Here is an 18,078-nt window from a genome sequence, read left to right on the forward strand (position 1 = left end):
TTAGCTTCATTTTAATTTATTTAAAAATGTTTTCTGACTTTAAAAAATTGTGAATAAATTTGTCAACACTTGTTGATTTGTATTTGATCTCTGATTATTTTTTGGGATTTTTATTTGGTGTTATGATACCCTTTGTGTATTTCATCAATAAATTCCAAATTAATTAATCATTGTTTGTCATTTTTAAATAGTTTTATGTTTCTGAAAATTACAAAATCTTTTCCAAAAAATATTATATAGTTTTTTATTTTATTTTATTATGGTTTTATTTGAAATTCATTTGGTGTTATGATACTTATTAAGTATTTCATCAATAATTTCTTAATATTTGACCATTTAAAATCCTTTTTTTTATTTCTTTATTTTGATTTTATTTTCTTTTAATATTTGGTGTTGTCTTTTATTATTCTTTGTGACTTAATGTCTCTCCATCTTTTTCCTTTTCTATTAGTGGGTGTAAGTCTTGATAAATCAATTGTGTAGAGGTTTTGATTTTATCATTCCTCTAATGGATCATTAAGATGAAATCTCATAAAAATCAAAAGGAATTCATCTGGATACTTGGTTTTGTTTTGACACATTCCCCTCCCTCTTTATCTTAATCCCATTCTGGCTTGGTTTTTGATTTAATATTTGTCCCGTATCAAAAAATGATCATTTGTGGCCTAAACCTATGTTTATAAGCCCAAGGATGGTTGATTATTTGGCAATTGGTTCAAGACCTTGGAAAACTTGTTGTGTATAGGTTTTGATTCTATCAATTCTCTGATGAGTTTTCCTTAACTTTGACCTAAGTTCATTATTCACTCATTATTGATCATTAACTTTGAGAACTGACTTTTAACACCTAATTACTAACTTTTAGCCTTTTATTTTATGCCTCTTTACCTCTGTTATACTTTATCTTGATTATGTCTTATTCATTATCATGTTTATGCTTATACACTTTTTTCCATTTATACCTTTTATTTTGTTCTTAAAACACCAATAATCAAACTTGAACCATAAAAAATTTAATGTTGACTTAGACTTTGGTTACTATACCTTGAGCTTTGAGGATGGACTGTTGAACTAAGACCTTGATACCTTGACTGTATTTTGTTTGTATTTTGGAAGTCCTTGGAGTTTACTCCAAGGAATTGGTTTGTTTCTCTTTGTGTGTGTATAAAGTCCTCGAGGTTTAATTCCAACTCATTGTGATTGAGAATTCATCTGTACACAGCTGTTACTAAGCACAATTTTTGTCACAAGTTCTTATGGTGTATTTCCAAAGCTTTGTGCAAGTTATACATATGGAGATGTTCTTATCTGATATCTTGGTATTGTGCTTGTTTGGTTGGTTAATCCAAAGGATGGGAATTCTACATTGACTTCTTTATGTTAAGTGATGACTTCTTATTTGGTTAGATTGTTATTTTCCTTAGTTTTTACTTTATGCTTTAGGATAGTTCCTTCATTTACTCCCATCTTCTTAAATTTTCAAAATCTTCTTATGTTTACAAACTCTTTTAAAACTTGTAGTTGTTTTCATGTTGGCTCCATTTGTGGTAAAACATACCTGGGTGTTTAATATCTTGACTGATGTCATGACATGATTTATATTGTGTTATGCAGGTTGCATTTGTGTTTAGCCAATGTCATGACCGATATCATGACATCCTTGTCTGACAGCAAGGGTTGTTATATTTTATTAATGTGTTTCCTGATTTCTCTCAATCTACAATTTAGGAAACCTTTTATTGTGTGCTAAATATTTCGTCTAGAAGATTTCGCTGACAGCATATTCTATAACAACCAGATGGCATGTAAATTAGGTTAACTTGGTTAACCCTAATTTGATTCTTGAAAAGCCCAAGGCCCAAGAGTTGCATATAAGAAGACTGCAATCCTAATTTGGAACGCAGAGAGAGAATTTTGAATTGTGAAGAACCGTAGTCTTGTACTCCCAGCAATTGTCTTTTGATGATTGTATTGGAATAGGTTGTTTGTTAATTGTCACTCTAAGCTTTTAAGCACGATTGTGTATCTCTTGATTGAAGCTTTTAAGCACTTCCATGTGTGTTTTTGCAGTGTGTTTTCTCTCTCAATTTGCTTAAAGTTTATTTGTAATCACTGTTGTGATTGAGGGGGAGTGAGTGGAGATACTCAGGTCTAGGAATATATTGGAATTACATTGGGTAGGTTTTAAGTGAGGAGTTATAAACGGGGGAGTTTAACTCTGAATTAATTCTGCTTATATTGGATTCCCTCCCTAACTTGGTAGCCCTCAGAGTAGGTTGTTTGAACCGAACTGGGTAAACAATTTTGTGTGTTCTTTATTGTTTTTATGTGTTTCTGTTATAAAGTTTTGTGTTATGTAATTGTGGATGTCATAACATCAAGTACGACATCAAGCGTGAGTTACTAGAATTTTCAATTGGCATCAGAGCAGGCACCCCTGCCTATTTACATGAGGAGTTATAAACGGGGGAGTTTAACTCTGAATTAATTATGCTTATATAGGATTCCCTCCCTAACTTGGTAGCCCTCAGAGTAGGTTGTTTGAATCGAACTGGGTAAACAATTTTGTGTGTTCTTTATTGTTTTTATGTATTTCTGTTATAAAGTTTTGTGCTGTGTAATTGTGGATGTCATAACATCAAGTACAACATCAAGTGTGAGTTACTAGAATTTTCAATTGGCATCAGAGCAGGCACCCCTGCCTATTTACATCTGGGTGAGATCTAGGGACGACAAAATTCTGGTACTATGGAGAAGGAATTGTTAGTGTTTGGGAATAGACCACCCAACCTGGATGGCTCTAACTATGACTACTGGAAACCTCGTATGATAGTTGTCATAAATTATGTGGACAGCAAGGCCTAGAGAGCTGTAGAAAGTGGATGGAAACATCCTGAGAAGGTTATAGAAGATGGAACCACTGCTCTAATTCCTGAAGCACAATGGAACAAATTTGAAGAAGAGCTAGTGTTGGGAAATTCCAAGGCCCTAAATGCCTTGTTCAATGGAATTGACAAGAACATATTCCGGCTTGTGCAACACTGTGAACTATCTAAAGAGGTTTGGGATATTCTCAAAACATCTCGTGAAGGCACTTCCAAGGTAAATATGTCTAAACTTCAAATGCTTACCACTAAGTTTGAAAATCTTAAGATGAAAGAGGATGAAACCATTTATGAATTTTTCATGAATGTCCTCGAGATTGCAAATAACTCAGGAGCCTTAGGAGAAAAAATATCTAAAGAAAAATTGGTAAGAAAGATCCTCAGATCATTGCCCAAGAGATTTGATATGAAGGTAACTGCCATAGAAGAAGCCCAAGACATCAGCAACATGAAGTTGGACGAACTCATTAGTTCTCTACAAACCTTTGAGATGAGTATTTGTGAGTTTGTTGAAAATAAGAACAAAAGCATAGCTTTTGTTTCCAACACAGAAGATAAATCAAGAGGAATCAATGGTGGAAGTGATGAAAATCTATCAGAAGCCATAGCCATGCATGGAAAACAGTTCAACAGGTTTATTAAAAGGGTTGATCAGAAGTCCAGACCCAATGTTAAGAACACTTCCAATGACATCAGCAAGACCTAGGATCCTAGCAGAAGATTCAAAGCTGAAGAGAAGCCCAATCAAGGAAAAGGAGTTTAGTGTCATGGATGTGAAGGATATGGACACATTAGAGCTGAATGTCCTACCTACCTCAAAGAACAAAGGAAATGGATGTATGTCACCCGGTCTGATTGAGATTCAGATAGTGATGCTGAAGAGGAATGTGTTGCACTAATGAGTGTGTGTACACTTGAATACAAATTCGGCAAAGAGGATCCTACCTTTGAAGAACTTGCTGTTAGAACAAGATTTGTTCTTATCAATTATCTTAGTTTTGATGATAACAATAATATGAATTTTGCTTAAGATAATATGGTACTCTAATCCAATGCAATTTCCCTTTCAGGAAATATATATAAAGAGTACGCATAATTCAGCGCTCAGAAGTTGTGTCTCAAATGGTTCAGCATGCAACATCAGAACATGGTCTGGCAAGACATCAGAAGATGGTCGAAGCAGAATCAGAACATGGGTCTATGGAAGCATCAGAAGAACATGAGATCAGAAGCACTGAAGATCAGAAGATGGTATCACGCAACAGAAGCACTTCAAGATCAGAAGATCAGAAGATGCTATGCACCAAGCTGTTTTGACTCTGATGATATTCAAACGTCGTATTCACAAACATCAGATCAGAAGGAAGTACAGGTGGCAGACTACGCTGACTGACAAAAGGAACGTTAAAGCTACTAAAGGCAACGTCAGTAGACACAGCGTGAACAAGGCTCGAGGTAGTTGACAAAAGCGTATAACATTAAATGCAATGCTGTACGGAACACGCAAAGCATTAAATGCACTCAACGGTCATCTTCTCAACGCCTATAAATATGAAGTTCTGATGAGAAGCAAGGTTACCAATTCTTAACAACTCTGAACGAAAATAAACTTGCTGAAACGCTATTCAATCAAAGCTCAGAATCTTCATCAACTCACTACATTGCTGTTGCAATATCTTAGTGAGATTAAGCTTAAACGTTAAGAGAAATATCACAGTTGTGATTATCGCTTTTAAGAAGCATTTGTAATACTCTTAGAATTACATTAAGTTGTAAGGAACTAGAGTGATCGTGTGATCAGTATACTCTAGGAAGTCTTAGCAGTTGGCTGAGCAGTTTGTAACTAGAGTGATCAGGTTGATCAGTAGACTCTAGAAAAGTCTTAGAAGTTGTCTAAGCAGTTGTTCCTGGAGTGATCAAGTTGTGATCAGAATACTCTAGAAGACTTAGTCGTGGACTAAGTGGAAAACCATTGTAATCCGTGCGATTAGTGGATTAAATCCTCAGGTTGAGGTAAATCATCTCTGCGGGGGTGGACTGGAGTAGCTTCGTTAACAGCGAACCAGGATAAAAATAATTGTGCAATTTATTTTTATCGTCCAAGATTTAAAGTCACACTTATTCAATCCCCCCCTTTCTAAGTGTTTTTCTATCCTTCAATTGGCATCAGAGCGCCGGTTCTAAGGTGCAAGCACTTAACCGTGTTTAGAAAAGATTCAGGAAGAGAAAAACGCTTCATTTAAAAGATGGCTGGTGAAACTCCGACAAATCCACCTGCATCTACATCTGGCTCTGCTGAGCAATACAACGGTAACAATGGTTATACAAGACCGCCGGTATTTGAGGGTGAAAACTTTGAATACTGGAAAGATAAACTGGAAAGTTACTTTCTTGGTCTAGATGGTGATCTATGGGATCTTCTGATGGATGGTTACAAACATCCAGTAAATGCCAGTGGCGTAAAGCTGACAAGGCAAGAAATGAATGATGATCAAAAGAAGCATTTCAGGAATCATCATAAATGCAGAACTGTTTTGCTGAATGCTATTTCTCATGTTGAGTATGAGAAAATATCAAACAGGGAAACAGCCTATGATATATATGAGTCCTTGAAAATGACTCATGAAGGAAATGCTCAAGTCAAGGAGACAAAAGCTCTTGCCTTAATCCAGAAGTATGAAGCCTTCAAGATGGAGGATGATGAAGACATTGAAAAGATGTTTTCGAGATTTCAAACTCTGACAGCTGGATTGAGAGTTCTTGACAAAGGATACACCAAGGCTGATCATGTGAAGAAGATCATCAGAAGCTTACCCAGAAGATGGGGTCCTATGGTGACTGCATTCAAGATTGCAAAGAATCTGAATGAAGTTTCTCTGGAAGAGCTGATCAGTGCCTTGAGAAGCCATGAGATTGAGCTGGATGCAAATGAGCCTCAAAAGAAAGGTAAATCTATTGCATTAAAATCTAATATCAAGAAATGCACTAACGCTTTTCAGGCCAAAGAAGAAGATCCTGAAGAATCAGAATCTGAAGAAGAAGATGAACTGTCCATGATTTCCAGAAGGGTAAATCAACTCTGGAAGAGCAAGCAAAGGAAGTTCAGAGGCTTCAGAAGTTCAAAGAGATTTGAACATGGAGAATCTTCTGATGACAGAAGATCTGACAAGAAGAAGGTCATGTGCTATGAATGCAATGAACCAGGACACTTCAGGAATGAATGTCCAAATCTTCAGAAGGAGAATCCCAAGAAGAAGTTTCATAAGAAGAAAGGTCTTATGGCAACCTGGGATGAGTCAGAAGATGATTCAGAAGATGAGCAGGCTAACTGTGCGCTGATGGCAACAGAAGATGACGGATCAGAATCTACATCAGAATCAGATTCTGAAGAGGTATTTTCTGAACTTACTAGAGATGAGTTAGTTTCCGGATTAACTGAACTTCTGGAATCCAAGTCTCAGATTTGTATTAAATACAAAAAGCTGAAAAAGCTATTTGAATTTGAAACAAAGAGGCTTGAGTTGGAAAATTCTGAATTGAAAGATAAACTTTTAAAATTATCCAATGATGTTGGATCTCCTTCTAATTCAGAAAAATCCACTCCTAGTCTAAACCATATTCTGAAAGAATATGATTTAAGTTTCAGGAAGTTCTTATCTAGAAGTACTGGCAGAAGTCAGCTAGCTTCTATGATATATGCCGTATCCGGAAACAAAAGAGTTGGCATTGGTTATGAGGGTGAAACCCCATACAAACTTGAACCTGTTGATGAAATGAAACTCACATACAAGCCATTGTATGATCAGTTCAAGTATGGCCACTCTCATGATATTAGGCACACTTCACATGCACAAAGTTTTCACATAACACACACCAAGAAGCATGTGACACAACCTAGGAAATATCATGAAACTCATATTAAAAATTATCATGTTGTTCCTCCTATTGCTTATAATGTCAAACCCAAGTTCAATCAGAACTTGAGAAAATCTAACAAGAAAGGACCCAAGAAGATGTGGGTACCAAAGAAAAAGATTATTTCTTTTGCAGATTCTCTTGATAACAAAGAAGACAACATTCAACATGACATGACACCTGGACTCAAGTTGCTCTCAACACTTGAAGGGAAGAAAGATTGTCTTCCAAGTTCTGGTTCTTAAATCTGTTGAAGAAACTATGTTTGTAGGAATTCAGAAAAGAAGCTTATTAGTCTTGGAACCATCTATGATGTTTGCCTCTAAGGTTTTGATGTTTCTTTCTTGATTATTCTGAATGCTCTAAATGCTACAGAATATACAACATTGAAACATTGATTGTGGACAAATCAATAAACATCTGTTTTGATGATAAACTTGTTTCTGATGAAACAAAGAGCTTAAGAATTTCTGCAGATACAGTTTTGTCTTATCAGAAGCTGCAGAACAAAGAAGTAAACCTCCAGAAGCTGTGTACATCAGAAGTAATGGATCAGAAGATCATTCAGACTTATATCAGCACACTTCAGAAGGAGTATTTCCAGAAGAGAAATTAGATCAATTCAGAAGCAGTAATCAGAATTTGAAGGCGTAAAATCTCTCTGATATTTACAGCTGTCATCTATTATCTGATGATGAACACGTGTCTGTACGGTTTGTACAAAGCGTGCAGTTGAAAAGACGCCGACCTAGGTAACTGTATTAAATCATTTCATTTACTGTGTTCTCTCTCCTAATGTCATTTCTCATTAAATGCATAATGATTTCTTTTTAAATCTTTTAAATAACCCGCTTCATCTTCATTCCCACTTTTTCTCTCTTTCTCTCTCTTTTGTGCATTCACCTCGTTGCATCTCTCTTCAAACCCTAGTTCTTGATTTGATCTCAAAGCATTATCATAATGAATCCATCTTCTCGTTCATCAATCTCTAAAGATAGTATCACTTCCACACAGAACCGTTTAAGCAAAAATGATGCTCCGTTGAAAACATGCTTAATACCCACGAAAGAACTGGAAGTTCTATGTGAATCGGCTGTGGACGTCAACAACCTTAAAGCAAATGGCTTTCAGTGTGATGCAAGAATCTTTGAGCAAGGATGGTCTAAATATCTTGATAGATTGGTTGGTCCAATTTATCCTGAACTTGTAAAGGAGTTTTGGGTACATGCAACAGTTACCCCAACTGCCATCATTTCATTCGTGCTAGGGCATGAAGTGACTATCACTGAGAAACTCATCAGAAAGCTGTACAATCTTGATGATGAAGAAGGTTGGTCTGAGTTTCAACCCCATACAGTTGACTGGACTTTAGTTGAAAAACAAATCTCTACGGTTGTTGGAACTGATTCTCATTTTACGGGCAACTTAAAGCCTTTTTATAAAGTATGGGCTGAGATTATTCTGGGTTCTCTTCACCATAGAAAAAAGATGCGCTGCTCCTCCTACATCAGTCCGACTCACAAGTATACTCTTTTCTGCATTGGCAAAAAGATAGAGATCAACATCTCTCATATTCTATTTGAGAATCTGAAAACCTCTATCTTTGATTCAAGAGAAGATGAAAGGGCGAAGTACCCTCATATTCCAAGAACAAACATTCCTTTCGGAAGGATGATTTCAGACATTCTGATTGAAAGCAAAGTGGTGGACTCCATCAGAAATTGTAATGCCTCGCATTTTCTTGGAGTAACTCAAGGTCCCATCTTCAATGGTGTTGATCTGTTCGGACTGGAAGTCATTAAGAATGTACCTGTTATGTGCACAAGCTTTCCTGACATTCTGTCAAGAAGAATTGCTGTTGAAGGATTCATATCTTTGTATCATAAAGAACTTGATCAAGTTGTCAAGTTTTACTTGGAAGATTGTGTGAGGAAGCAATCAGACGTTGATCCTGCTTGGATCCGTGGCAGAGTACTTCCATCCAAAGATGATATTCTGAAGAAGGATAAAAAGGAACGTCAGGCAAGGCTAAAAAGAAAGGCACAAGAAGATGAGGCTGAGAGAGCCAAGAAGTTGAGGGTCACCTATGATCCTGACAAGGTGGACTCTAAAGAACGAAGAGATAAAAGGATCAGAGATTCCTTTCGCAGAACCAGATCTTCTTCTTCTTCTGTACAAATCTCCAGAAATGTCTTTACTCCACCTCCTTCTGTCCCCAAACCATCTTTCCAATCACCTCCATCTGAACCAAAAGTAAACTTCACTCTACCAAATCCTTCTCCATCATCCTCCTCCTCTCCCATTCTAAACCCCACACCTTTAAGTATTCTTCCCCCAACTCCTTCTGATAAATCTCTCTCACCAATTCCCTTTACAAACACTCCATCCTCGTCTCAATCCATCATTTCTGATATTCCATCCTCATCAATCATTCTCTCAGATATCCCTTCTTCCTCATCCACCGTACTTCCAACTTCTATATCTCATCCCTTACCTATCGAAAATTCCGAACCTTACTGTCTTCTCTATCCTGACTACAAATTCACCTTCAATCCGCCTGAACCTGAACCCTATACCTACCTGGAACTTTTCAGACTTGAGGTGATTAGCAGTCTAGACCTTCTGAAGGATGCATTCCTAAATGGTCTGAATGATGTTTCTACAAGAAATCTCTGGAGAAGATTTCGCAAGGATTTTCAAGTAGAAGCAATAGCAGTACAGAAAAGACTAGTGGCTGCTGCCCCTGGTTACCCTGGTTACCTTCTGGAGGGAGATAATGGTATATACTACCATCCTCTCAGAAATTGTGTTGCTGCTGAGGAGAAGCCCTTTGTGGATGAATTGGAAGTATTAAGACTGGCTGCTGAAATGGAAGCAAATCCATGCAGGGATATGGTTATCTTTGTTCCTGATTATCCTGTTCTGCTAGGAGATTTCAAGACTCTCTTTGACTATCTGAGGGAAAACCCGTCTGAGAAAGATCCAAACTTGGTCATTCCAGAAGTTGTTGACCCACCAGAAGTTGAAGGTCCTTCTGCTCCAAGGAATCTAGCTGCCATTCTTCAGGCACTTGAGAATGGAGACTCGGAAATTCCTGCTGCAGAATATGGAGATGCTTCTATGCAAGAAGCAGATGCTGAAGATCATGTTGCTGAATCAGACCCTGTTGAGGATATCCCAGCAAATGATACTTCTATGGAAGCTGCAGATCAAGTTGTCATTCCTGTAGATCAAAGCTGTGAAGCTTCTTCTGATGAACCTTCTCGTCTTTCAAAAACGCTAGAAGAAATTCAGAGGAGACAGGATGAGCAAAGCTCACGCAATGACAAGTATGATGCTTTCATTAAGAGGCAAGAAGGACACAACAACGAGATGAAAGAGATGCTGGCCAAGATCTTGTCAAGACTAGGGCCATCTTAGATTGAGTCTATGCTGTTTCTTTCCTTTCTTTGCATCTGTTTTGTTTCTGTGCATCTGATCTTTTCATTTTGTACTTCTGTACCCAATGGTTGAACCTTAATGAAATCATCTTCTCCCTCCATGTGTTCTGTTTTATTCATCTGAATCTTTTCTATTTTTTGATGATATGACAAAAAGGGGGAGAAATACTGTGATAAATGATTTGATTTAATCAGTTGCATTCACTAACAAGAACTACAAGTTCTATATGGTTTAAGTGTTTTGCAGGTACAGAGAAGTGAAGTGAATCTTCAGAAGCAAACACTAGAAGCAAAACCATAAGAAGCGTTATTCTGTAAAAGGAATAAGCTCTTGGAAACTGAAGCAAGCTGAGTGCTGTCAAGCTTCAGAGATCAGAAGCAAGAAAGAAGAATGAATCAGAAGCACTGATAATAGAATTTGAATATCATTGTCTATCCTGTTCTGACAAAATTCTATTTGCTCTGATACATATAATGTTATGGCTCTGATACATTATTTGCTCTGATACATTATTTCAGCCTATATGGCTCTGATACATATAATGTGTTCAAACATACATTTTATGTTCTAACTCGTTCATGCTGACTTTTGTCATTTAGTTTTTGTTCTGTAACATTTCAGGATGTAGAGATGCTCTGATGATGCTCTGGTACATTCAACAATGGTCTGATACAAATCTAGCATGAAGTGATGATTGGTAGACATTCAAAGTTCTGAAGCTATCCGAGGGAAGCAGAAATCAGAAGATGTGAATGTTCTGAAGATCAAAGAAATTCAAGTTCTGAAGCTGTCCACGATGGAAGCAGGAATCAGAAGCTGTGAGTGTTCTAAGGATCTAAAGAAATTCAAGTTCTGAAGCTGTCCAATGGAAGCAGAAGTCAGAAGCTATGAATTCTCTGAAGGCAGAAGCTTATATGATCGTCTCTACCGAAATAATCAGGGAAGTCTTTTATTAAAGTTCTTCGAGTATTTATTTCAGGGGGAGATTATTTATCTCAGGGGGAGATTGTTAATCTCAGGGGGAGACATATTCATATGCTTATGCTATAGCTGTGTAATTTGTCTTTTGCCGTCTACTCTTTCTGATCGCAAATTCATATCATTTATATATGTTTTTGTCATCATCAAAAAGGGGGAGATTGTTAGAACAAGATTTGTTCTTATCAATTATCTTAGTTTTGATGATAACAATAATATGAATTTTGCTTAAGATAATATGGTACTCTAATCCAATGCAATTTCCCTTTCAGGAAATATATATAAAGAGTACGCATAATTCAGCGCTCAGAAGTTGTGTCTCAAATGGTTCAGCATGCAACATCAGAACATGGTCTGGCAAGACATCAGAAGATGGTCGAAGCAGAATCAGAACATGGGTCTATGGAAGCATCAGAAGAACATGAGATCAGAAGCACTGAAGATCAGAAGATGGTATCACGCAACAGAAGCACTTCAAGATCAGAAGATCAGAAGATGCTATGCACCAAGCTGTTTTGACTCTGATGATATTCAAACGTCGTATTCACAAACATCAGATCAGAAGGAAGTACAGGTGGCAGACTACGCTGACTGACAAAAGGAACGTTAAAGCTACTAAAGGCAACGTCAGTAGACACAGCGTGAACAAGGCTCGAGGTAGTTGACAAAAGCGTATAACATTAAATGCAATGCTGTACGGAACACGCAAAGCATTAAATGCACTCAACGGTCATCTTCTCAACGCCTATAAATATGAAGTTCTGATGAGAAGCAAGGTTACCAATTCTTAACAACTCTGAACGAAAATAAACTTGCTGAAACGCTATTCAATCAAAGCTCAGAATCTTCATCAACTCACTACATTGCTGTTGCAATATCTTAGTGAGATTAAGCTTAAACGTTAAGAGAAATATCACAGTTGTGATTATCGCTTTTAAGAAGCATTTGTAATACTCTTAGAATTACATTAAGTTGTAAGGAACTAGAGTGATCGTGTGATCAGTATACTCTAGGAAGTCTTAGCAGTTGGCTGAGCAGTTTGTAACTAGAGTGATCAGGTTGATCAGTAGACTCTAGAAAAGTCTTAGAAGTTGTCTAAGCAGTTGTTCCTGGAGTGATCAAGTTGTGATCAGAATACTCTAGAAGACTTAGTCGTGGACTAAGTGGAAAACCATTGTAATCCGTGCGATTAGTGGATTAAATCCTCAGGTTGAGGTAAATCATCTCTGCGGGGGTGGACTGGAGTAGCTTCGTTAACAGCGAACCAGGATAAAAATAATTGTGCAATTTATTTTTATCGTCCAAGATTTAAAGTCACACTTATTCAATCCCCCCCTTTCTAAGTGTTTTTCTATCCTTCACTTGCTGCCTCATACAATGATCTATGTGTCAAGAGTACCGAAGTGTGTAATATTAGGGAGAAGCAAAAGAAAATTATAGAAAAGTTGGAAGTCGAGAAGAAAGAACCCCTAGCAACCATATCTCATCTCAATAGTGAAGTCAACACACTCAACTTCAAACTAGATCAGATGTCAAGATCAATCAGAATGATGAAAAATGGGACTGACTCCCTGGAAAAGATTATGGAACTTGGACAGGAAGTAGGGAATATGTCTGGATTAAGATTTATGAATAAACCTGAACCCAATCTATAATGCAAAAGCTCAGAACCTGAAGCTCACCATGTCAACCAGATGTCAGCATCGATGTCACGACATCAAGAAAAGAGAAACTGGAACCAAATAAAGAAGAAATTTCAAAGATGGAGATGCCACTACTGTGGAAGGTTTGGTCACCTAAAACCGTTCTGCTACAAACTATTTGGTTACCCCTATCAAACAGCTCAGGACAATCTCAAGCAGCATAACCCTATCAAGAAACAACAATAGGTTGCCAAAGTTTTTGCCTTGATTGCTCACACCTCCTTGAGGGTGTCAACCCAAGGAGACTGGTATTTTGATAGTGAATGTTCAAAACACATGACGGGAATGAAGAACTTGTTAGAAGAGATCAACCCGCATTCCACTAGCTATGTAACTTTTGGTGATGGAGCCAGAGGAGAGATCAAAGGGGTAGGAAAACTAGAACATTCAGGAGCCCTTCAACTAGATAGTGTTCTGCTAGTCAAAGGACTGGCTGCAAACTTGATCAGCATCAGTCAACTGTGTGATCAAGGACTAAGAGTCAGATTTACCAAAGATGAATGTGTAGTCACTAATGAAGAAAATGTAGAGGTCATGAAAGGAGTTAGATCCAAAGATAACTGTTACTTGTGGGAAACCAAAACAGCAAGTAATTCATCTATATGCTCCATGGCAAAAGAAGAAAAAGATGTGAGGTGGTGGCATCAAAAACTGGGCCATCTACATCTGAGAGGAATGAAAAAGATCATAAACAAGGAAGCTGTGAGAGGAATTCCAAAACTACAGATTAATGAAGGTAAAGTGTGCGGAGAATGTCAGGCTGGCAAGCAAACCAGGACTTCTCATCCAAAGATTAATCAACTCACTACTTCCAAAACTTTGGAACTATTGCATATGGATCTAATGGGACTAATGCAAGTGGAAAGTCTTGGAGGGAAAAGGTATGCATATGTGGTGGTTGATAATTACTCCAGATACACATGGATAAGCCTCATTAGATAAAAGTCAGATGTGTTTGAGGTGTTTAAAGATCTCTGCACTAGACTGCAAAGAGAAAAGGAAAGTGCTGTCATCAGAATCAGGAGTGATCATGGAAAGTAATTTGAGAATGCCAAATTTGCTGAATTCTGCTCAACCGAAGGAATCAGTCATGAATTTTCTTCTCCTATTACACCCAAACAAAATGGTGTAGTATAAAGGAAAAACATGACTATACAAGAATCACCCAAAGCAATGATTCACGCAAAGAAGCTACCTATGTACTTTTGGGCTGAGGCTATGAACACAACCTGCTATGTCCATAATAGAGTAACATTGAGAAAAGGAACCTCCTCTATGCTTTATGAACTCTATAGAGGTAAGACACCAATTGTCAAGTACTTTCATGTGTTTGGTAGTGTCATAACCCAAAATTTGCCCTCTTATATTCAATCAAAGGTTCCTCAATTTCCCAAGAGCACTCAGGGTTCCATCAGACAAAGCTCCTCCTAATACAGGATCTCCAAGACTAGGGTTTGCATTTTATCAAAGGAGTTTGAAACTCGAAGGCCTCAAATGGACCTCAAGGTATCTCATATGCCTCAGAGCATCTCTAGGCCAATTTTCAAGCTTTGGATCACAAGATTGTTCAGTCAATGGTTCAGATGATCAATAATCAACTATGTTGACCTAAAAGTCAACTGTAGTCAAAATACAGTCAAAGTTCAAGGCTTTTGGTCAACATCAAGTATTTGAGGTTATATACATCATTTGATCAAAGTTTGATCATGATTCATTAATAAAAACTCAGAAATGAACAAAATCAAAAGTTCAAATTAGGGTTTTTTTAACTAAAAAGTCAACTGAACTTTAACTGGCCATAACTTTCACATGGAGTATCAAAAATTTCCCAACCAAAGCCTATTCTGAAAGAAATTGGGTTCTCTACAACTTTGTCTCTCACATGCCAATGCCATAAATAATTCATTCAAGAGATATAGTCCAAAAGATTATAGGTCCTTTTCAAAGGTCAACCAAAAGCAGTTTTTTGTCAAAGGCCATATCATTAAGATAAAATCTCCAAATGAAAATTATGTTCCAAAGTGGCTTGTAGAGGACATCTTGAGCTTTCTAAAAAGTCCTAGAATGCATTCATATGATCAAAATTGAGGTAGATATGATGTGCACAAGTTAGTCGAATTCTAAGAAATGCATGACATCCTAATGGGTAAATTTCAAAATTTTGGATTGGTGGGCCTAACTTTTGGACTTCAAACATGTATATGGGCTAAATAAAAACCTTTAAATCATTTATTTTATTTTTATAACATTTTTTTTATATTTATTTGAATTTTATTCATTTAAATATTAAATAAATTAAGTAAAATATGAAATAAATTGATTTAAATCATAAAATGCATTTTTGAATCATGGCAAGCAATCCAAATATCAGATATTGGATGGAAAATTCGTGGAAGCATGATTGGGATGATTGAAATAAGATTTGAGCAAAAAAAAGCAAGATCGGAATTTGATTTTGAATCAATTAATTATCATTCCAATCATTGATTCCTTTCCTTTTATGTTAACCTAAACAAGCTGCTATATAAACATAATTATCACAAGCATGGAGGGGGGAATGAGGACGAAATTGCAGCCTCCAATAACCTTGAAGAAGCTAAAAAAATCTGTACCATATAAGCAACTAGCAGTCAAGGTTTTGAATCAAATTAGGCCAAATAGCTGGTACAATCGTTCTCAGGGTGTTGATTCTAACCGAACCATGGCTTTTATTTGCATTTATCCTGGCTTGTGTGATTTTTGAAGGTTGCAGGACTTGTCCTACAGAGGTTGTCCGTAGGCAAAGGGTGGTGTCTAAAACAACGGGTGAATGGGGAAGATGAAGGTGTGGCGACGTTCTATTGGTCCAATTCCAATCCAGGATACACGCGCGTGTTTTTCCATTAGGTGTTCTGTTTCCATACATTAGGTCATGATCTGGATCAATCTACAAGAAATGCAATTGGCACAGATGGTAAACGTGGTTCTTTGGTAACCAGCAGGGCGCTAGTTCGATTCAGCCAAGGGCCAGGTTCCCATTTTTTTATTTCCTTTTTACATGTTCTTCATAATTTTCTCTTTTATTTGTTAGTTACTAGTTAATTTAACCATCACCTAGATTGATTAACTAGGTCACTAGTCCAATTACCAAGAAAATTAGGATTAATAAATTTAAGTAACTAATTTAGGATACATGATTTAAATTTAATTTAATATTAAAATAATTTAATTTAGGAATAATTTTAATTTGGTTAATTAGGTGATTAATATAATTTAGGTTAACAATTAACTTAAAATTGGATCAATAGTATAATTTAGTATCCTTCATTAATTTATTAATCGTTTCGATCGAATTAATCGGTCTCGATGGTTGATAATTAATTATTTAATTAATTATTAAATTCAAATAGGGTTTTATTTTGCTAAAAGGTTTTAACCATTCTATTGGTTACGATGATTATCATTTCTTTTATATCAATTTGTTACTATTTTAAATCAAATCTATTGATTATGAAGAGTAACGATAAATTAATAGTTTAATTTTAAAATACATTCAATTTGTTAATAGTGATAATCGAATCCATCGATTAAAATGATTAGCAATTCTTATTAATCTGTTAATTATGGTGATTAAATATATTGATCATCGCGATTAATAGAACATAATAAAATCAGGGTTGTACGCCATTTAAAACACATCAAACCACAAAACTGTGGATTTTCAAAACTGCGATAAGGTAATTCAAAATTCCTTGCAAACTTCGAATTTCAAAACTACGATAAGCTAATTCAAAATACCTTCAAACAACCTCATACTATTTCTAAGGCGTACAACCCTGCCCCCGGACTACGTAGACTCTGATCCTCCATAAGGAGGTACGTAGGCATTTGGATAACCAAGGCGAGTCCCCCTCCCCAATATCTCACTTTTCACCTTATTTATTTTCTTAGCTATGAAACCTTAATATTTAGCCATAAACCTTTGCCTTAAACTCAAAACCTTAGGAAAGGGTTAAGGGTGCCTAACACCTTCCCTTGACCCGAATATAATAACTTACCCCGAATCTCTTAACTGCGTTGGGTTTCCTATTCGCCCTGGTAGAATAGGTGGAGACTCTAAAATTCTTTAATTTTTAGGGCAGGTTGTACAGCTGGCGACTCTACTGGGGATAACTTTTAAGGGTGATTTATTATGCTCCTAGGTTTTGGCAGGGTTTAGGTTTGTGGTTAATTATTTAGGTTTTTGGTTAATTATCAGGGTTTGGCTAATTTGACAGGGTTAGGGTTTTGGATTAGGACTTAGGTTTTTTTTCTTTTCTTTTTATATTTAAATTTTTAAATTTTTATTTACTTATTTACAATTTCATTTATTTACAGCAATATTTGTTTATTTGGAATATTTGTTGTTTTATTGTACTTTGGGCTATATATAAATTATGGTTAAAACATAAGTGTGGGAATTATCCTTAAGACCAGGGGGGACTTGCATCGCCTACGAGTCTTATTGATAGTTCCACTCAGAGTGGGTTGAATATCCGAAAATGTCCAAAACGAGGCTGGACTTTGTTGAGAGCAGGACTTGGTATTTGGCTAATCTCTCTGAGAACCTACCCCTAAAACTCGAACCTCATGGACACATGAGTTGTTCTAAAATCCAAAGAGACAAAAAGTCTCGGAGGGTACGGACCGCCCTATGAGACCTTCTAGAACATACCAATGGGAAGGGTAAACCCCCTAAGCCGTCATGCCGAACCTATAAACTTAGGGCTTTTGTGCTTAGGTGCTTACTATATGTTTGCGATTTATATACTACGAATATTTGCGTTTTAATTTTGCAGGTCTTTCTACGCGTTCCCTAGCCTGTAGGGATCCTATTTCCAAGATCATGTCCTTCCCACGAAGGACATCTCCATTTATGCACGTCAATTGGTCTCTCTATGGCCATGAGATCTAGTGGCTGTCTTGAACAGTCACCCTGGGCCTACATCTACGCACTCCCTAGCCGGTAGGGATTCTACTTCTAAGGTCGCATTCTTCGTATGAGGGGAAACTTAGTTAGCATACATCGATTAACTTCTCGATGGCCATGAGATCTAGTGACTGTCTTGAACGGTCACCCCATGCTTGCTCTTGTGCCCCCCCTAATTTGTAGGGTTTAGATTTCCATTTATGCATCT

The sequence above is a fragment of the Vicia villosa genome, linkage group LG4, assembly GCF_029867415.1.
Source record: "Vicia villosa cultivar HV-30 ecotype Madison, WI linkage group LG4, Vvil1.0, whole genome shotgun sequence".
NCBI lineage: Eukaryota > Viridiplantae > Streptophyta > Magnoliopsida > Fabales > Fabaceae > Vicia > Vicia villosa.